The 22,388-nt window shown below is 38.5% G+C and overlaps 1 long non-coding RNA gene across 2 annotated transcripts in view; it reads left to right on the top strand.

The window, feature by feature from the left end:
* The first annotated feature begins 961 nt into the window (after positions 1-961).
* LOC117946677 overlaps positions 962-22,388 on the top strand; it is a 32,742-nt gene continuing 11,315 nt past the window's right edge. For both annotated transcript variants that reach the window (XR_004657077.1, XR_004657078.1), the window contains exons 1-4: positions 962-1,088; positions 1,479-1,590; positions 6,190-8,892; positions 21,726-21,788. This is a non-coding gene — a long non-coding RNA (uncharacterized LOC117946677). The remainder of the gene's footprint in view (positions 1,089-1,478; positions 1,591-6,189; positions 8,893-21,725; positions 21,789-22,388) is intronic.

Below are 22,388 nucleotides of genomic sequence, written 5' to 3'. Positions count from 1 at the left end.
TTGTCTCCATCTTTTAAAAGCCAGACCGAGTGTGACTAAAATTTTGTTCTCTTCACTTTGCCCTTTTGGCTTTTAGTTGTTCTTTTGTTGATCAATTTTTCCATTTCCTTCTTTTTTGTGATGGCCCTGCCCCAGTATCAGCCATAATTACAACAGATACCTTCTAAAATAAAATTAAAATACATGCCTTTTACCTGCATACTCACTAACAGTGACAGGCTTTTCCATTATTCAGCCAAAATCTGTAACCCTTCAGAACGCGTGCTCTATAGCACCTGCTGTAAATCATTCTTTCATTCATGCATTCATTCAAACCTTTATTTAACCAGGATAAAAAACTCCTTGAGATTAAAAATCTCTTTTACAAGAGTGTCCTAGCAAGTGGCAGCAGCACGGTTTCAAATAGACAAAGACAATTAAAGGTAAATACGTAAACACACTTTCACTCATATTCAAACAACAATGTCATCATAAAAACCCTGGGTCCTAAATCCATTTAAAAACAGTGACACAGACTTAAAAAGCCTTTAAAAGAATAAAGTGAGACCAACTCCTTCAACTGTAGTTCATTCTGAAGCTGATTCCATGCAGATGGTGCCACAAAATTAAAAGTCTTTTTTCCAAAGTCAGTGCAGGCTTTAGGGACTGTCAATAAAAAAAGATCCTGTGAGCACAGGTGATATGTCCCTGAAAACCTCGGGAGGATGTAGGTGTTCAGATAAGTAGGAAGAAGTCCTTACACTACTTCATAAATAAAAAGATATGTTGCATCCAGTGCATCCAACGCGGAGTGGAGAGGGAACACCACCCGACCTGAGAACCAAGCAAACATTGATGATAGAGATATTTTACAGCCCTATTTTTGCAGCCCTTTTCTTTTTTGTAACGATTATGTATTATTTCAGACAAAGCTGCCACAGCCATGCTTTTATTTTGGAGGCATGGTGAGAGCTGACAAAAGTACTGGAAGCCCCTTCTCACTACAGGAAGTCACTGCAGTCAATTTAGAAAACATTGCTGTATTGTGCATTACAAAATAACCAAAGAACAACTAAAAATAACTTGTCAAAAAGGCTGAAGCAAGAGGGGTAAGTTCTTTTCTCTTTTTACCTAATTTTTAAACTAATAAATATACTCAGCCACTGTGTTGGCTAGCTTGTTAGCTAGCTATAGGTAGCTAATGTTAGTACTTAGCTAACTATGCCATGGTTACATCAAACAGTTATTCCACACAACCAAGGGGCAAAGGCCGTTTATATCAGAATCCTAGTTATAATTTTGAGTCAGAGATATGGGGAATTACAAAAAATACACTATATACTACACTAGAAGTTACAATTAAGTAAACTCTAATATCAATCTTACATTAAAACGTATACAACGGTGTGATAAAAATGAGCAGTATACTGTTTGTTTCTGGTTTCACAAACTGCTAGCTACGGCTAAAGGTAACTTTGGCATAATTTCCTTTTTTCCAGTGTGACTACAATGCTAACAACATGGGTACGTTATCTTGGAATAATGCACGGACATTCCCGAGCCCAAGTTTTCCTTATTCTGCAAAAATTGACATGAACCAGCATTTATCAAGTAATTGGCTTTTTTTACACGCTGACGTTGTTAGTTGATGGAACTGGCTATTAGCTAACTGCTATAGCTAACAGATTCTTCTCTTGCTACAGCTCGTTAGCAGGAATAACACAGGTGTAGCTAGCTAATTATGTTACTGAGGGCCCATGTCATTTAGGTGACACAGTAAGCCATATTTTTATGCCGGCATTAACAATACCAAATGTCCTGGGACTTACTTAAACCACAACATGTAATGCAGCTTTTATTAATCTAATTAGTTACTTTATGGTTGAAAGACTTGATCTCTCCCATGAGAAAGGTCTATTTCACCAAGTTCCTGAATGGATCTCTATACAGAAAATTGTATTTCACACAAGTTAGCATGTCACCCTCCTTTGCAGTGAACATTTATTTAGAGATGAAATTATTTGTTCAGGTGGGTCTGTCAGTTTTTACAATCTATAGGAGGAGGAAGAGTCCTGGGAAGAAAGAGAAGATAAGAAAAAGCTGAGAGAAAGCTGTTACACACACTTAGACACAAACAAATCATCTACACTTCTACTTTGAAAAGTGTACTGAATCATAAAAATACTGAGATCAGTGCAGGTTTTGTTGTCAATTAAGTAACTGTAGGAAATATCTGAACTCCACTCCTCAACCTTCTTACTTCTCTGTCTCTCACGGTCAGGAAACAGCAACTGGGGCTATGTTAGTGGGAGTGGGTTCTGTCAGGTACCAGAATGTCATTGTGTGGGGATCATTGTTTCCTCCATTGTGCCAGTTGTGAGGTAAACAGTAGAAATATGGCATTCTTGTTACAAAGTAGTCTACCATGAATGTGTTGTTGCACGTATTACGTTGGCTGACACAGCACCATGACATTGCATTGCAGCAAATGTTTAGCCAGGTTCAACAATTTTCATTGCAAAATCACAAATTGACATCTACAGATTGCTTGTAATTTTAGGAACGGTCAAAAACAGAAAGAGATTCAAATTACGATTGATCAAATCTTCAGTTGATCGACTAATTGATTGTTTGAAACTAATTGTTTCCCAAACCCAACATCAAATGGCAACAGAATTAGGACTGTTGTGTTTACTGGCAACAGCACAATTGTTATTATGGCAAAATGCAGAGGATGAATTTATCTACAGGCTGTGGATAACAGGCAGCCTGATTTAAATAGCAAAAGATACACACGCAGAAAATAAAATCCCAATGACAATCAGTGAGGCAATTAAAGGATGACAGGGACAGATTTTGAATCTATAATGGCATGACGTGCTATAAGGCTCAGACATATCATGACATATCTCAAACTTCAGGGTGCTCATTACCCTCTTAACATGCCTTTCTGTCTGCTCATTAGGTCTATGTCTGTTTGCTCTCATCACACTTACGTTTCTATTCTCCCTCTCTCTTTTTATACAACATACCAGTGGAGTCAAAGTATCATACCAACACCTCAGCTGAGACACACTAAAATCACACACACCCACACACACACACACACACACACACACACACACACACACACACACACACACACACACACACACACACACACACACATACACACATGCCCACACAACCCTTTCTTTCAAGTTATTGGTCTCCCTGTTAGGCCAACCACTAGACTTAAAATAGACACACCTCTTACAGCATATCAGCTGACAGGGAGCCGAGCTGACACTGAACAGTAATTCACCATCACTAAACCAAGACTTTATGCTTTTTTTGCCTTCTTACAGCTGTAGAAGCAGTAAGGAGAAGCTGTCAATACTCTGTGAGCGGTGAAATTTAACCTGTGTTATTTACTGTCTAGTGAAAGCTGAATGAGAGGTCAACATTAAAGCTTGAAATATGCTATGCTTTGTTCTAAGGGGACACTTGCCTGAGATATTTTAATTTTGATACTTTTTTGCTCGTAAATCACTTATTTTCAGGAAAAATACAATAGAAGAGATGCACTGTTTAATAAACTCATGCTCACAAATACATACTGTAAAATACTTTGTTTCTATTAGCTGTTTTCTTTTTGCTATACACCTACTGCTGCACTTTTCCAGGTGTTTCTATCTATCCAGGATAACGACCATTGTTGCTCACCATCCCTGTTCGTCAGTGTTTTCACATGCTAAGCAAAGGAATTAACAGCATTAGACACCTGTTTGTTTTTCAGGGTTTTCTCTCTTGTAATTGTGTGGCCAAGACAGTGCCTCTCTGTTGGAAGATACAGTATAAGTACAATATTTTAAATATTGTTGTTTTGCAGAAATTAAAAAAAAAAAAAACAATATTGTCAGAGATATTTCTGGATCATGAATTATCTCTCAGTCCTACTCTGGCAGGAAACCAAATTGTGTCCAAATAAGAAAGAATTTAAGAAATTTTCAATTTTCAAAAAATGACCTGTAGAGAAGACAGTCATTTAATTATACTGCATGTAGATATATTAATATAATTGCCCATTTGTCCGATTTTCTTTCCGACACTAAAGGAGCTGATTTTTTTCATCTCTGTGCAGCAGCTAAACATCTTAGTCTTGTGTTTCTAGCGCTGAATACAGTAAGCTGTCTCTGCTTTTTTGTCTGGTGGTGAACCTTGTGTGAATTACAAAACCATTTCTAACGTTTCGTTAACACTCAGACAGCAAACAGCATCAGGGAGCCCGGCTGCGTTTGTCGAAATAATTTATGAACTATCATTTCCACACTCAGAAGAATTTCAAGCACTGAATAGAGAATTGTGATTGCCGTGATTGTGGTATTTCAATAGCATGCAAAAGACCACACACTTCCAAAATAGAAGTAGAACTTCAAAAACAGACATTGTGGAGAAAAAGAACTCAAATAGTAAATGGCTAATCAGTGTTAAATCTAAAAGGTGCAGAACATGTCTTTGTTTTAGAGGGATTCTTGATTTTCTTGGCGTGTTCTTATACTAACTTATATATACTGTATACTGTATTTGTTAATCATCAGTGGTTCTTGAGTGCGTGTGTGGTCAAATTTATCTGTCCGTCTGATGCTATAGATTCTTAGAGTTAATGCATTTATTCATCGTTCAGTGAGGAAATTAATCTATTCATTCCACCTCTGTAATATATTTTGTGATGTGCATTATCAGGCAGTGTTTTGCATTCATCAAATACCCCTTTACTTTGCAACATAGAGCATCAATTGGCCAGAAGCTTTGCACTGACTTTGCAAGATCACAAAAAATGCATTTTCCTAACATTCCAAAAAACAACTGATATTGTTGGACAAAAGCCGCCCCGAACAGACTCATTTATGCTCTCACAGTTTCCGTATAGGCCCCATTTGCTGTGCAATAGTTATGTTTGAGGACGTGCATGTCAGCCTATGGCAGGACCTGCAGAGCCGCTGCATGTATGGACCACGACACCTAAACACAGAAGAATAAAATATCTGTATAAATAAGTAGTATTCTAAAGTAAAACCATGCAGTCCCACAAACTATATATCATTGATCACAATTCCAAGTAATGTATTGGGAGATATATATTATAACACTGCAAAAGTTTCATCAGGTGTGTCAGTGCTTACTGAAAGCTGTAAGTGTTTAGCTCTGGAAAGTTGCTTATTTGCATCGTAAACGGTGAAATTATCATAATGCTACAAGCTACACACTACAACATAATTCAACTAGAATGCTTGTATTTTAATTGGCACATTTTAATTAACGCAGTGTGTTGCTGGAAAGTGTTGCATTGCGTTGCCTCAAAGATTGAACCAAGATGAACTATTTTACTCAAGAAGCATCACCCTTGCTGCAAAGCAATGAACATGGAGGCTGCTCTCTGTGACGCAGCGCTGCTGCCGGTCTGAACATGGCCTATTGCAGAACAGAACGGCTAATTTGTGTTTAACCTTGGTCTCAATGTCACTCAGCAGCCTCATGCTTCTCCACAACCCAACAGCCCTCCCCTCTTCCTCCAGCACCAGCCCCCGCCCTCAGTTGGTGTGTTTGAGCTTCTCAGCAGGGGGCCTGCAGTTCCAAAGATATGTGGGGGTGGCGTATGTGTGTGTGTGTGTGTGTGTGTGTGTGTGTGTGTTTTTGTGTGTGGCCTTTCGGCTTCTCCCTGGATGTGCTAATGTGATAATTGAGTATTCCAAGTTCTGCCTGCAACTGTGTCACCATTCACACAAACACAGACACATACACACACATACACAAACATCACACAGCTAGTTTGTCTTAGAATAGCTTTCTTATTTCTTGATGACACGCTTCAGCTTAAGTGTTGAATAGTTAGTGATAACATATGCAGATACTAATCTTTTTTTTTTTATCCATTGCGTTTCTTAAACAATGTATTAAAATGTTATAGCCAAAACCTGCTAATACATTATTATTTATTTTGACCATGCTTCTCTGAATGTTTGTCAACAGTGAAAATTAAACTGTTCAATTTTTTTTAATGTGACTTCCGCATTGTTAAATGCAATCTAAAGCAGTCTAGAGAAACAGAAAAGAAAAGACAAACAGCACGTAACAGAGACGTTTTATAGGAGACTGCTTGCCTACAAATAGAACCTAATCTGCTCTCTCCCTCTCTTTCTCCCATCTTCATGCACTGTCTCCCTGCAGGAAGTTGGGGTAGAAGGATGTCTTGAGAATCCCTTTAAAGGAGCCACGAGTGCGCCAAGGGAGCGGTGAGCAGCATCCAGAGACCAGCACTCGTCCCCTGCCCAGAGTCTGAGGAGCAGGGAACTGAAGAGCTGATGCGTTCAGAAGCCAGTAGGTCATAGCTCTGTGCTGAAGCTCCAGGCAAACACTTCTCAGACAAACCAGAAAGGCCCTATCTGGCTTTTAATATTGATCACTTCGCACACATTTACTCACACACATCACATGTCAGAGAAATCAATGAACAGACAAATTTACGCTGGCTGTGCACCAAGTATTTCTCGTAGTATTTGTGTTTTTTAGTTGGTGTGAGTGTATATGCATGACTTAGAAAAGAGGAGAGAGTTGAAAAGTTGAAGCCAGAAAGTTCTGTGAAGATTTTTAACAAACGATTGTGTGGTGGTGCTGGTGGGGGGGATATATAGAGGGGAGGCATAAAGGAGGCGTTGTCGGTAGGAGAAGAGAGGAGGGGATTAGGGTTGGCGGTTCGCTGTCGAACCAGCATCGATACAACGGCAGCATTTGCCTAATCCCCTGGTAATGGCAGCTTAGCAGCCTCCTCGGACACACAAACACTCCCACTGCCTCCTCCTCCGCTCTGCTCCTCTCTTCTCCTTTCCTGCCCTCTTCCCTCCTCATTTACATAACATTAGAAACATTAAGGCGGCTCCAACAAGGCCCCATTATGTGCGTGTTGGTTTTGGGTCCCATTGCGACGGCCCAAAAGCTTTGGAGAGGAGAGGAGCAGAATGAGTCAGGACATCACAGAGGCTTGTCCAGTGTTTTGTCTGCTGGAGATGGTTTGTGTGCCTTTAAAGGACTTAATGAAAAGAGACGGAGAAAGAAAGGGAGAAAGTGATTTTGTTTCTGAGAGAACAGAGCTAGTGATCTGATTGCAGATGTGAGACCAAAACATCAGCTCCAACATCCTGAAGATGGGAAATTAACTTCAGATAGGTGTTTTCTGTTTTTCTGATAATTAATGAGGCTGGAGTAACATCAAAAGCACCATGACAATGATGTTTCATGGACGGTTCTTGGCACCAGAGTTGTTTTTCAGAGCTGAAGTTCAGACATCCTCAAGGTGACAGAACCGATAAACAGAACTGAGCTGTTCACCTAACAAAGCCACTGTTTACTCAGTCTGCCACACATGCACATCTTTCTTACCATGAAACTTCAATTTATTATTAAAGACAGTAGCTTTTAAACCATAATATTCTAGCTTCAAGTTTGATAATAATAAATGTGATGACATATTCGACAAAAGTGGTGCAAAATAGCTGTCTTTGAAACTGGAAAGAGATCATAAAGTGAATTGATGATTCAATTGAATTCAACTTGCTGTGATAAAAAACAGACCTAAAAAAATAGTTTTCATGATTGAAAAAAACTAAATCCTAAAAGAAATCCTATTATTTATACAAAATAATAATTGCAACATTATGCCAATAAGACTGAATACTAGATAATACTGTATGCCACCATACCAGAGCCATATCTGGAAAGGAATAAAGGAACAACATTTGAAAAAAACATTCTACAATGACTAATTTTATAATCCTGCTCTTTACTATATTTTCAGAAACAAATGATGGAGGCCTTACACAGAAACATTTGTGGCCCTCTGAGTCCAGGAATTAATAGCCAACATTTTTTTAATTAAAAATGCTAAATCCCCAGGTTAAACTTGGGGCAGAAAGAAGTATTTCAGTAAAGTTGATATCTTCACATCATGTTACAGCAACAACACTTTCAGAACTAAACCGTAAATAACAGAAATAGATGAATGGCTCTTACATGATGTGCAACAGTGTCTTTTAGTTCCCCATTCGGCCTGTATACAGGTTGTGATGCACAACCCTAACTCTAACCCTAATATCAGCCATTTAGAAATAAATACTCATAAAATTATACAAATTATACACAGTCTATTATAGGTCGTTAGTAAGTGAGAAAAGACAGAATCCATACTGTCTGCCTAATAGTGGAAAAACATAAAATATCTTACAAATGAGCTGTGATAGTAAATTTGCCTGTCAAAAAATTTACTTTTTACTCTCAATTGAATGAATCTCACTTCATCTCAATTTGCTATGGTCATTAAAAAAATCATTTTTTTAAAGTGATGTAATGTTATTAATTAATGCTATTACCTAATAACTGGAACATAATACCGTTTGAATTGTGTCTTAGATTTAAAAGGCAATGAACCATAACAGAAACAAACAAATAACTGCAGTGTCACAGTACTTACTGAAATGGTACCAAGGAATTCACATATATTTACAAAAGTGAGAAACACAGCACACAATTATCAAACTAAACAACCATGAACCAGCAGATAGAGAATAGCAACAGTGCTCGATGTTGCTCTGCTGTTTTTTTTTGTATAACTTCCCTTCTTCCTTGCTTTCATTTAGTCCCATAAAGCAGAGTTTTCAGTTGGCTTCAAAGCTCTTTGCAGATCTCAGTTGGGGGCCTTCAAAGCCCCCTGTCTGTCGGCAGGTTTAGGCACAGAGAAAGCTTCTTGTTCTTTAAGGATTTGGCTTACAAATAACGCCCAGCCAGGGCCAAGGCAACTAGCTTGCACCCTGACAGGATAGTAGACAGACTTCTGCATTTTAGTGATGTGTTTTGGGGGCTATTCCTGCGTCTATCTGAGTGAGTACCTGCTCGGTTTGGTTTTAGTCTGCTCTGTTGTGATGTTTTCTATGCTGTCCTCTTCTCAGAAGGGTTGTGTGTGCTTACACTCTTCTTTTGAATGTCTACAGTAGCTGCAGAAGATGTTTGCTTGAGACTCAAGAAATACATTTAAAATAAGTTTCCAATTTCAAGCTGTAATTTTCTTATTGCATTATTATTTCATGTTATCAATAAAAAAGGTGTAAAAAAAAAAACAAATCTGCAAGCTGTTAATAAATGTATTAACAAAACTATCTTTGAGGTATTATAATATTATTGTTTTGATACATTTTAACTTGAAATATGTAATGTGTGCCGTGCATTAGCATGGGCCGGAATTATAATTTTAAGAGCAGTGCTTGTTCGGCTTGATAGTTTGTTAGATATGAGGGTTTAAAATAATTCTCAAAGTAGTTATAAAGCTTATGAGACCTATTCCTGACAACAAAACATTATGGTTTTATTGTTTTCACTCCTTACGCCTTAACTGATACTTGTGTAGCACTGTGATGGTAGATGATTTTTGAAATCACATTACTGAAATTATACATTGACACCTTAATAAGCCATGGATCTGAGTGTTTCTATCTGTCATGCTTCAAGCCTCTGTTTAATGGTAACTTACACACAAACAAAGCAGGTTTCTGAGCTGTATACCATGAAGAAGGGAGGAGACACAAACTTCCTCTGGCCAATCCCTGACAGATTCAAGTTGTTTTTACAGGACATTTTTCTGCCAGGCAAATGGGTTATTTAACTGTTGACATTTATGCAGAAAAGAAGAAAGAGACAATATGTTTATTGATGTTAACTCTATGTATGCTGGACTAAATTTGTTTGCAGTTATAATGTACAGTAAGTATTATTGTGGTGCGTTGGCGTTTAGTCGGTTAATTGTTTTTAAATAGTTTTCTATTACTTTGCAGGATTTGTGCATTATTGTCCCTTTATGAATTTGTTGGTGATTTGCAGGATGTGTATGTGTGTGTGTGAGTGTGTGTGTGTGTGTGTGTGTGTGTGTGTGTGTGATGCAGTTGAGTTTTAGGGGGTCTATTGCAGTGTATTAGGGCTCTCATATCTGTATCACCATACTGTAGGGTTTAATAATGACAAGAGATTAAATACCTCCATGTTTTCATAAGTATACTGTGCATATTATGACAGGCAGTTATTGCCACAACACAAAAGTAAAGCAGATACACAAGGATCACCAGTTTTTTTTAGTATTGAGAATATGATATTGTGGACTGGCAGAAAGTGTAATGAGTGATACAGTTACCGCAAAAACCTGTTAGTTTTTGTACTGTCACACTGCAGCAGCGCCCAATATTAGCAAGAGCAACAGGAGAAAGGATCTTAGGGATCGTCAACCTCAAATACTAAAATGAATGACTTTTTTACTGGTAGTGTTCTTTAATGTTTAAAGATGGAGTTCAGACTCATAAAGATGGGCAGACTGTGGTGAGCACTCGGTGTTAAGTTAGCCTGATTTAACCTTCGACATATGTGTCATTCTTTTCTGATTCCTAACCTAAAACGGCTGGTGTCTTTTGACCTGCCTCTCATGTTACCTTGTTTCTTTGACCAATAGTGTTCTGTAATCTACTGAAATCTGACTAAAATGTTTTACTAATAATGCATCTTTCACTGGTACTTTGCATATTAAATATAAACAATACCAGTGTATGAGTGTATAAACCACCATAATCATGGCCAGGAGCAGCAGGAGGCCCAGACTTCACTTTCTCTCTCAGCATTTTGAATAATTCGTAAAGAATGAATCACTGACTATAGGTAAAAAATAGCAATGAAAGTTACTATTTACTATTTAGACAACCTGTACTGTCAGTCAGAGTTGTTAGGTGGCTCTAGCATGGCTGGGGGATTTGGATTTTTTTTTTTAAGTAGCTGCATTAACACATTGTGTAACCACAGTATGAGTTCTTCTTTTCATGGGACATGTTGATACATACTTCAGTATTGTACTGGGGTCTTGTTGTCTTCTCTGTATTCCTTCTTCACTTCGTGTTTACCAGACTGCGGGGAATCACAGGATTCACAGACACTCGAGTCTTCTCTATTGCGGCTCCTATTGTTAGTCGCTTTGGATAAGGGTGTCAGCTAAATGCCTAAATTGTAATTGTAAATGGTTGGCCTGCCCACATGTTAGCTCACTAGTCACAGCACTCTGAAGAAAGCAGTGCTGAGGGGCTGACGGGACGAGATCGAAGCAGGCAGCCATTATAATCAGTCATTCAGCCTTTTGGAGTAGACATTCACTGTTTTTGGTTTGTTCTAAATTCAAAGGGAACCTCTGTGACCTGCTGGCTTTCAGACCGACCTGACACCACTTCGCTCTCCCTCCCTCTCGTCTTTTCCTGCATTCCCTCATTCTCTCTCAAAGTGTCTGTTTCTCTCCTTCAGTCGCTGCCTTTCTTTGTCTGTTTAAAAAAAAAAAATCTAATTTAGAAATACTCAATACTCTTCTAAAGACAGACTTTTCGAAAGTTATGTTTAAGTTATGACTTGTGTTGTGTGTGTTTTTAAAGATTCAGTAGTATTATGATCAGTCCTGATCCGTTAGGCGTTGCTTCATTGTACATCATTGTTAGTGGTCACTGAACTGTAAGGTTTCAGTCATTTTTTTGATAATCATTTTTACAGTATCTGTTTTTTGCTTTTTCCAGCATCATTCCAGGATCCAGCTTCATGAATCTTTCCTTAAACATATTTGATTGTTGTTTATGTTGTTCCTTTTATTTTTTTACTGCACTGTGTAGCTTTGTTAAACACTATGAGATGCAGCTGTGCTCACAATGTGTTTCCCTGTTCAAATTTAAATATTAACGGGTTATGTGAGGAGAACGGTGGGAGTGTGCATTGCATGAAGGCTAACCAATGAACGCTGCCCAGAACTACATTCACAGTATTTTAAGTGGAGTCATAAAAACAAAAGCAATGACATTCTCATGAAATATCATCGCAGTATTTAATGTTTTGTATTTACTTTAGAGCAAAAATTTGTATTTTGTCACCTGTATAATCTCCCGATTTCAGGGTTTGTTGCTCAACAGATTTGAACACATTTTTCACATCATGGGATGATACAAATATTACCACAACTGGTGCTTTTGGTCCAACTTGTTCCTGTTCACAGTCACGGGGTGTAGCCAGTGTATCATATGATGAATATGGATAGACTAACAGTACAACTCAGAAGCAATTTAGACTCTCCAATCCCCCTGACCGGTGTATGTTTGGGCTATGGGAGAAAACCCAGGCGAACACAAGGGGGATCATGCAAACTCCACACTCAGACTTACTAAACTAGCTAACCACTGAGTCACACACTCCGTCTCTCTGTCACACCTTTCCTCTCAACACTGTGCAGTTGGGGAATATTGCCAGGATGTGTCACTTCTCCAGCAAACTGTGGTTCTCAGCTCTCCGCTGTGCTAATCATATTTCTTTTGGCAAGTTGTTAGCTCTTGCAAGAGGGAGGGAGAGGTGAGAGGAGATAAAGATGTGGCAGAGAAACAAATAGAAACAGTAGAGGGTAAAGAAGAAAGACAGACACAGCGGAAGAGATGGAGGATGGAAAGCACTCCAATTAGTCAAGTTTTGCAGTGGCTCATAACTTAGATACATGGTAGAGATATGTTGTTGAAGGATACCTGAATCTCTCTCTCTCTCTCTTTCTCTTTTTCTCTCTCTCCCTGCCCTTTTCTCTTGTCCCATCTCCCTCCCCTCCTGTCTGCGTCTTCCTCTCTACCTTTAAATAATGCAGTGGGAGAGATGGTTCTTACATACTGAGGAGGTGTCGGCAGACAGTTATAGGAACGTCCGCGCCATTGCACCTACCCAAATGACACATACACATGGGCACAAGCACACACCCCTGTCATCTCTGTTTAGTGTGTAGCTACACGCTGCAAACTGAGTTAATAATTAGATGGGCTTATACTCTTAACGTTTAACATTAAAGCACAAGAATATCAAATGAGTGGTACTGCTGAAAAGCATACTGGAAATGCCAAATTAATTCAAATGGTCTGCATTTAAAACAGGGCTAGTACAGTAACATGTTTGCATTATTTGACAATTTAAATATTTACTGCTAAACTGAATTTTAGTTCTTGCCACGGATCAGTGACATTAATGTACCATAACAAGAAGTTAAAATATTTCAACTTAGTAAAATACACAAGGTAATGAAGCTGACGGGATGGCATCTTGAATACCCTATAGTGTCAAGTAAGCTTTTTTCAAATATGGTGGGCATTACACACCACTAAACACAGTAAAACTACTATTATAAATATGTAAAATAGTATTACAAAACAGAAACTATTTATCTTTATTGGATAGGGACTGTATAATTGTCTTTGCAGATATAGGATAATGTTAATAGTTTTCCCTAAATCAGTTTTCAATCAGTATTGTTTGATTTCACACTTCAAAATAAAGGTTATCCGACATATTTTCTGTAACATGGCAGATTTAATGTTCGTATAATAAACATGTGACGGTCTGAACACATACGAGTGGCATAAACCAATACCTACTCCTATACCTATCAACCATATAGCCTTACACCTTTCTTTTAGTTTCCCATGTCCTGATGCATAGGTGGAGCAGGGATCCAGTCTGTATGATATGAATCCACGTATCACAAACTGTAACAGCTTAGAATAGTTACTGTCTGGAGCATTATCTTCCTGATTCAACACATACTAAAGGAAAGTTACTCTCATCCAACCTGAGAATTGATTAAATGAAAATGTCTTAAACTAATTTAACCAGCAATGTATGTTAATGAGATATGTACTGTATTACAGGCTGCAAAATATTTTTTGACCACAGGGACAAGATATTTTAAGACAGTATGCAAAATCCTTTATAATATTAGATCATGTGTGACAAGAGGGGTTAATTGCAGGAAGCAGATATGATTACATCTATGCTTTTATTTGATTGACAAAGATGGACTTAAAAGTAATATGGTCATTTTTTCTTTGCCTTCAGGGAGACCGGGATAATTTTTTTTACATCAGCCAAAATTTAATGTGATTTATATTATACAATTATAATATGGCTGAATGCTGCCAAATAAAATAGAAACACCTTTGTTAATGTGTTAGTTATTTTAGCCATTTATTTGTACCATTATGTATCACAGTCTGTTCTGCCCATGGCTCACCTAATAGCTTCCATATAGAAACTGCATGGAGCAGTAATGTAATCTTTCAGTCAGCCAGGTTTAACCAATCCTGTCGTACAATACATTTTTCAGAGCCTCCCCTGGCCTCTTTATGTTTTATTTTCACTTCCAGGAACTGCTTTTTTTTTTTTTTGGCAAATATATACCCGAACACTTTTTTGTACGCCTGTCAAAACTGGATCTGTTGCTACTTCAATAATCTCACTGTCGAATTTGTCTTAGACAAATATCTAATAATAGCCAGTGTGTCAGAAAAATGGTTCTTGCTAGGGTTTGCAGAGAATTGAGTTTCATACTGTCACACTGTCAGGATCCCTTGAATACGGAGCTGATGAAATGGCTGCCTATATTACAATTTGGACTCAGTTTAATAAACAATAGACAACATATTAACACTGTGTCACATTTTTGCATGCCTATTATGCATTCTCTTTGTGAAGGATGTTTAATTGCACTGTGACCTTGGAGTGACACAATGAAGAACATTAAGAAAAGCAAAGTCAGCAAAATGTAATTACATTCAGCCCCACTACCGTAACAGTTAATTAATTGGCAGTACTGGAATTTGTTCTGTTTCGGTGATTAGGCTTGGAGTGTAAACACAATGTTTCATCATGTATGCTCATTCTAACATTACTGTAAGCACACAAAGCACAAATGTTTGATGGTTCAATGTTCGTTGAATATAAGGGTATATTATGTTTGGAACACCTAACAAATCACACATCTACGAGACAGTAATACAGCAGAGAAAATGTGGTAGAATAGAGTATTATATTATTAATACTAAAGGGGTTATTTCCCATAATTTGAAAGGAGAATATCACCCACACGGCTTTGTACCCACAGCCTAGGCGAGGCTGCCTTCATGCATAATTCATATTTCCATATCGTCATGGTGATGATGTGCGATGAGTGTTTGCTCTCACAGCAGGGAGCTGGTTGGTGGTGGTAACGCGTGTGTGTGTGTGTGTTTGTGTGTGTGTGTGTGTGTGTGTGTGGTGGGCTGCAGGAAGAGAATGTGGGGGGAGCAAGGTGTCAGGAGGGACAGAAGAGGAGAGCGGAAAGGAGAGGAAAAATATGACTGGTAAAAACACTGGCTCCTTTTACGCCTAAATTATCCTCCGTCTCAATGTGGCCTAATTCCAGATTTTCCTAACTAGTTATTTTTACACAGTGGCGATAGACATGAGGGGTGGGGGTCTTCGAAACCACTCGTAAATACCTTGTGAATCAGATTTTTACTCACAAAGCTTCACACCTCTGCCCTGTGATCCCCCAGGATTTTTTTGTCAGCATATTAATCGATTGCAACCCACTGCTTTCTAATTATATCCGAAAAAAACATATAATTATTATAACTCTATTTTTGAGAAAATATTAACTTGTAAAGCGTTAGCTGTTTCAAGGCCAGTATAAAATACGTACATAAGTATTGGCCTAATTAAATCCTGCTATTATAAAACCTCTTTTAACATAAGAATACATTAATAATAAAAATTTTCTTGGTTATTTTCTATGCTCAAAAAAACATTTTGTAATTACAATCGCAGGCTGTTGCGTCGCTAGATACACTTTTACAAACATGATGAAAAATTGGCATGCTGCAGTCTAAACTAAACAACCATTAAATTGTTAAAAGGCAAAAAAGAAAAAAGGAACCATAAAAACTTTCTATTTAGTTTGTGGTGTTCCCCATTGAAAACCAGCTCATGACCTTTGTTGCACAACGCACCCCTCAAATTCTCATGATTCTTGATTCCTGATGCTGTACAAGAATGGCGAAATACTGTAAGAATGACACAGAAAACAACTTAAAGCGTTCAGTCACCTTCACATAGACCTCCTGAGCCCTATCAATCCTCAGTTTAAATACACCAAAACTATTCCTTCTTTTTATTTCCAAATATAATATATATAAACCTTTAGCAACGTCATTGAATGTTCAATCAAGTTTTTTGAGTTTGAAGTTTTCTTGGTCCTTGAGGTTCAAAAGGTTCTCAGTGGAGTGTAAGGAACCAGCTGTGCTGTCAGTCTCAGCAGTTGATGGGCCTACAGTATGTGGGATATAAAAGTGAATGAACAAGTCCTCCTTCCCTCAACAACTACTGAGTACCTTTGAGCTAAGGGTTACAACACCAAAGATGTTCAGTGTCCAGGGGTACACTACTGTGCTAGATACTTCTGCTTAATAAATAAATCAGTGGCAAGTAAATAGTAATCACATGTTTATCATTAGAAATGAAGATCATGAAGAAAACATGTTATTCTCCCTTCTCTTGTTGTGTCCACCCCCCCCCCCCCCCCCCCCCCCCCCCCCCCCCCCCCCCCCCCCCCCCCCCCACTCCATCCTGGGTGAACTTGAATTGATCCGATTGCTGCTCTGAATCCTCTTGAGAAGCTCTCCTATACACATACATAAACAAACACACACACACAAACACACATACACACACACACACACTCATGCTCAATCTTGATATACTTCCCCAGTGGACAAGATGGACTAGAATTAATTAGCCCCACCTGTTATGGACACACACACACACACAAAAGGATAAGTAAATACACACATTCACCCTTTGTGTGTGAAAGTATGTGTGCACACTGTTTATACCCCAAGGAGGAGTGTGAAGTTGCTCATGCTTAGTATTCCCTTGGTGTCTTACAGAAAGATATTGCAAGGCATGTGTTCGTGTGTGTGTGTGTGTGTGTGTGTGTGTGTGTGTGTGTGTGTGTGTGTGTGTGTGTGTTTGTGTGTGTAGACTGGAATTCAGAATGGTATTGATTAAACACAGCAGGGGGTGAGAGTGTGAGCACTGCAGATAGCTCACTCACCTGCCACTCGGCAGACACACACACACACCAAACACACACAAACACAACATCAAACTGTCCACTGGCTTCATTAAAAAGAGCCGTCTGGCTGTCGATATGATGAATAAAATAAATCAAGGAATTCTGATTCAGCTTTGAGGTACAAAATATCAAATTTGTATTGAAAATGTGTTTACGAACCATTCTCTGTCCTTCAGATGGGCAATTCTATCGTGTTTGACAGTTAAACAGTAACAAACAGCAAGTTTCCCTACAGACAATCAATACACAAACAGCCAAGTTGGCTATCAGTGACCTGTTAAAGGGTCCACGAGCATGGCATTACTGTAATTGAATGCTCACTTAGACGGAGACAGAAAATAGTTGTACTTTTACTTTTTGATGATTTTGATTTTAATTTTAAATGATTACAAGGTCAATTTTGGGGCTGTGAAACGAGCCCATCCTCTGAAGCTTATGAATACACACACAGGTAAAAATAAGACTTTTTTTCTGTTTGAACATTAATCATGCTGAAACTAAGAAAGGGCTTTTACCCAACAGAAACAGTGCACCAACCTGTAAACTCACCCAAATGTAACAGCAGCCAGCCAAGCAGAGGCCAGAAGAAGTAATTGTGTATTGATTTTTGCTGCAATGTTCTCTTTGTTGTTATGTCTTGCTATTCATTGGCTGAATTAGCTTGCCACCTAGCTCAACCTTTAAAGTAAATGTGACAATATGACAATGTCCAAGAAGGATATGTTAAAATCTAGCATCCAAACACATTTGATGTTTTCATTTAAAGTATTCTCCCTCAGCATAACACGTTAAACTTGTTCTATTTAGAATTAGCATTTAAATTTGGCAATGTGAAATCCACCACAAACAGAATGTAAGATTTTAAAAAAACAGCATATTTTCTCACTTTTGGTAACTTTATGCTGTTACAGTAAATTTAGGTAGTACTTTTAATCACTTGACAGTCAACATTAGTGGATTTATTTCAGTGTTTGCATCCCGTGTCAACACATGTTTTCCATTTGTGAGGCAAAGGGATTTTAAACCCACAAAAAAAACACATCTCTTGCTTGTAAGTACACCAGGAGGCTGACGTAAATGGTTCCTCTCAGTAGGGAGCTTGTATTTATGGTAAATCTGACATGACACGAACGCAGCACGTGACTTCACGTCATGAGTTGAGGAAACACCATGGTTATATCTGTCCATCCCTGCATTGAGCAGACTGGTGATTGATTTGTTCCCTTTAAGTGTTTTAGCCACCAGCATCTTTAAGTATGACAACACTGTGACTTTATCATGTTAAGGTTTTTGGGCTAGGTAGTGCGTAGGAATCACTCGGTTAGAGAAATAATCAATGGATTTGCAGTTATGTTACTTTGTGTGAACCAGGTCTCTTAAAGCTGGAGGAAAGAGACCGTATACTCTAACCTGTGATGTCATGGAGAAACAATTTTACCCTAACCATTGCTAATGAATGAGGCATCAAGTTTGTGTCATCCAGAGAAGTGACACTGCTACTGCTAGGACCAGTTCAGCCATAGCTTATGCACACATAAAGGGTTGAACAAAAAGTGAAACACTCACATGTTACATAAATTCTATTCCACTTACTGCGATTAACATGTTATTAACATGTTATAATTGTGATGTTAATAGGCAATCAGAATTTGATCATCTGAGCATTGTTGCAGTATGCACATAAACTGCCTCTACCTCTGTCCTCTGTCTCCTGCGCTACATCCTATCTTTGCCTCACTCATTTGTTTTCTTTTCCTCTTGAAGTTTCTGTCCTCAAACACCGTTTTCTCACATGCTCTTACATACCTCTGCTCGCAGCCACATCCACTAGTTTATGTTGTGAAGGCATACAGTCCATCAACCCATTGAGGCCTCTGCTCCTTGACGCAAACGGTGAATTATCAAACACTTAAACTGTCCTGCCGAGGGAAAGATACACTGGTGCCTATATCTTGTTGTCATTCTGCCCCTCTTGCTGTCCTTTCTCTCCATTCCCTCATTCTACGGATTCATTGCAAGGGATTTCTCCCTTTCTCTTTGCGACACACGAGCCATGTGTCATGGCCTCGTTGAGGCATGTGAGTGTTGATGCAAACAACAAGAGGTTGCAATTTCTCCTATTGGATTTTGGTGCTGAGCTCAGACCAAGTGTCTGATTCTGTGAAATATGGAAAGGTGTTTTAATACAGTATGCATTCTTTGCATTAATCCCATGTCATGTCTCTCTTGGTATATCTCTAATAAACTTCCACAAAAGGTAGAATGTTTATAAGCGGACGTACAGGAGCTGGTGGCTGGTTTTGTCAAAGTGGGCTTCGATGGACTTTTTTTCTTGACTAAATGTACTTTGTTTGTTATCATCCTACTTACAATAATGATGATAGGTTGGGGGGGTTACAAAAATGCACTAATGTATACAGTAATAATACTTGGATTTCTACTTTTTGGATTCTACTGGATTTGTGACTTAGGCTTTTCAGAAATTTTACAATTTCAATTCTGTAGAATTTAAAGGCTGCATGTTTGGGAACACGTTCGTGTTGTTCATTGTATCTTTCTCTGTCCATGTCCCTTTCTTTCTACCTCTCTCTCCATCTCTCTTTCCACACTACTAGGTTTTAATCACTGCTGTAATTGGCAACTCCCTGCTGTGCATGAGCACACACACACATACATATGCTCTGCCTAGCTGCTGCAAATCCCTCTGGCAATGTATATGTGTGTGTGTTGTGGGGGCAGGAGAGCAATATGGAGAGATAAGGATAATGAAAGAAGGAGAGTTTCAGAACTGCAGGCCAACTCACCAACTCACCAATCTGTCTGCTGTGAAGCACTGTGAGGAAGTGGAGCTGTGCAGCCAAATTGTAATTATCTGAGAGAAAAAAGACATGGCTCAAGATTTATTATAGTACAAAACATTGTGTTGGAGTTACTGGAGAACCTGATGCTCCCTCAGCTCAGTCAAAAATAATAATTAGCCTTTTCATACTGAAAATATCCCACATACTGTTTACATATGCTTTAGGGGCTAATGAAAGAGGATTTCGGATGCTGTACAGCATGCAAAGCTTGGACTCAAATTTGCAACTTGGAGCATACCTGTATCTGCTGTGCCCTTTGTCATAACCTTTGGCCACAATAACTTTACACAAGAGAATCACTAAAGGCAACGTCTGCAGTATAAAAAAGGATGCTGTAGTGAGCACATCAAACTTTATTGGTCACCTAAAAATGCATCTGGATAGGTCAGATCATTGCTCCCGCAAGGGATATACATGCACTTATGGAGACATGTCAGAGTTCTGTGTCTTGCTCAAGGGCACCCTGGCAGTCACAGTGCCCTGGAGGTAAAATGCCCAAACAAAGCCAAGTCCCTACAGACTGAGCTATTGCCTGTAACTTAACTGTTATAGTTATTTTTGCATGCCTAATAACATTAGCAATATTTTCCTGTTACCCTGAGTATTGTCTAAATTTATTTTTAGCCACCCTCTCTAAAAAAAATGGCTCTATTGATTTACACAATAGTGTTTTTCTTTTTACATAGAGTTCGGTTGTGTCGTATGTTTTTGCACAAAATATGCTGAACTGTCTGTAGTAAGTAATGCTACAGGAAATACACATTTGAAGTCAGCTTGCAGTGCCAGCTGTCAAATTTAGAGGGGAAATTGAAAGACTGCATGAGCGATGATAAAAAGTTATTGAAAATAAACATACCCCAATGAATTGCTTACCTAAGTGCTGTGACAATCATTGCAGAAAGTCAAACTACACATGTAGAGAGAGAAAAGAAAACTTGCTTTTCAACATTTTTACTTAACTTTGTACTTACACGTACAGGGGTGATTACAATAACAGGAACACCTGTAAAATATTTCATTATTAATCCAATGCATTGCAAAAAAGAACCTAGCTTGTAAATTTTATGAAATCATTTTCTGTTGAAACTGTATCAGAGAGGCCTTAATTGTTGTAAGTGTTGAGACTCAATACGCAGAATAGCAACACAAGCTAAAGTCCAGCAGAAGACATATGCAGTGAAAAGGTTTCAATTTCACTCAGAAAGAATGTGTTTAATCAATGAAGTGAAATGAGTTTGTTGAATTTGTGCTGAATATATTGAGGCTTATTGGACCAGCAGTTGCCTGACAAATCCTTCACTGTGAGAACTATTTGACAATGGGCGTGCTAAACCCAATGCTAAAGAATCCAGACTTTATGGTTATCATGGCACATTGGCCGCAAAAAAGAAAGTTCCATGCTTTGTGTGTGTGTGTGTGTTGTTGTGTGTGTGTCTTTTATGTGGGTCACCCCACCATGTCTAATGGCCCCTTGCTGCGTGCAGCGTCCTGCGCTGAGCTGCTCCCTGCTGTCATACTCACACACAAAAACAAACGCATACACACAGTGGGGGAGATATTGGGATGTCCCTCACCCTAATACCCTCCGCAATACACCACCACGGCATCTGTTGCTCCTGTTCTCAAAGTTGAAAGTTGATCAGTGAAGTGCTAACATGGCTCTACTCTCTCTTTTTTTAGATTTTGTCCTCCTTCCTCATCACCTCCTCTCTCTCTCTCTGTCTAATTTGTATTACTACTTACTGACTAGTTTTTTCCTCAGTTTTCTTGCGTTTAGGTTTTTGTTTCTATATTTTACTCAAAGTTGATTTGGACAAAATTTTAAGGATTAGCTGATGACCCATTCCTTGTGTTTTGTTTGTGTAAAACAGAAGTGAAGGCTTGGCCCTCTGCAGGCCTCCATCATACAAAGTGCTAGCAATGGCCTCAAACAGGTGAGCATCTGCATCACACACATTCAAAACTACACTGTGACTTGTGTTTTGTATATTTCTCTTAGGAATAGGTTTAATGCAACGCATCAATTGGTACATTAAAGGATAGTCATTTGATGTATATATATATTTATGTATATTAAATCAAAAACAATGCTGCAGGATGGAAAAAGTATCAGTACTTTATCATGAAACATCATGATGTTAGATTTAACATCAGTCATTATCATTGCTGACAAAAAGCTAACCAATGAAATATTGGTATCACCATGTCTTATAGAACTGCATCCAGTCAGCGTCTGCCTTTCATTGTAATGGTATAGGTACAGTATGTTTTATCAGTAGCATTACTGTTACTAGTTGGGTGGAACAAGGTTTTATGGACATGTCTTAATGTATTCTGCCTGAATGTGTGTTGTTTCCCTACAAAGTTGCCAGTGTCTTAGTTTCCTCTGTGTGCAAGTCTAGGCAGTAACTAGACAGTAGGGAAGAAAAAGACTTGTCATTAAAATTCTAGGACTGCAATTTAATTTTCAACCGGCATAGTTGAATAGTATGAGCATAGGAGAGGAGAGGATCACTACAGCTAGAACCTGCACA

The sequence above is a fragment of the Etheostoma cragini genome, chromosome 6 (genome assembly GCF_013103735.1).
Source record: "Etheostoma cragini isolate CJK2018 chromosome 6, CSU_Ecrag_1.0, whole genome shotgun sequence".
NCBI classification, from domain to species: Eukaryota; Metazoa; Chordata; class Actinopteri; order Perciformes; family Percidae; genus Etheostoma; species Etheostoma cragini.
The sequence above is the reverse complement of the archived record's forward strand: the minus strand, read 5'-3'. Positions and strand labels throughout refer to the sequence as shown.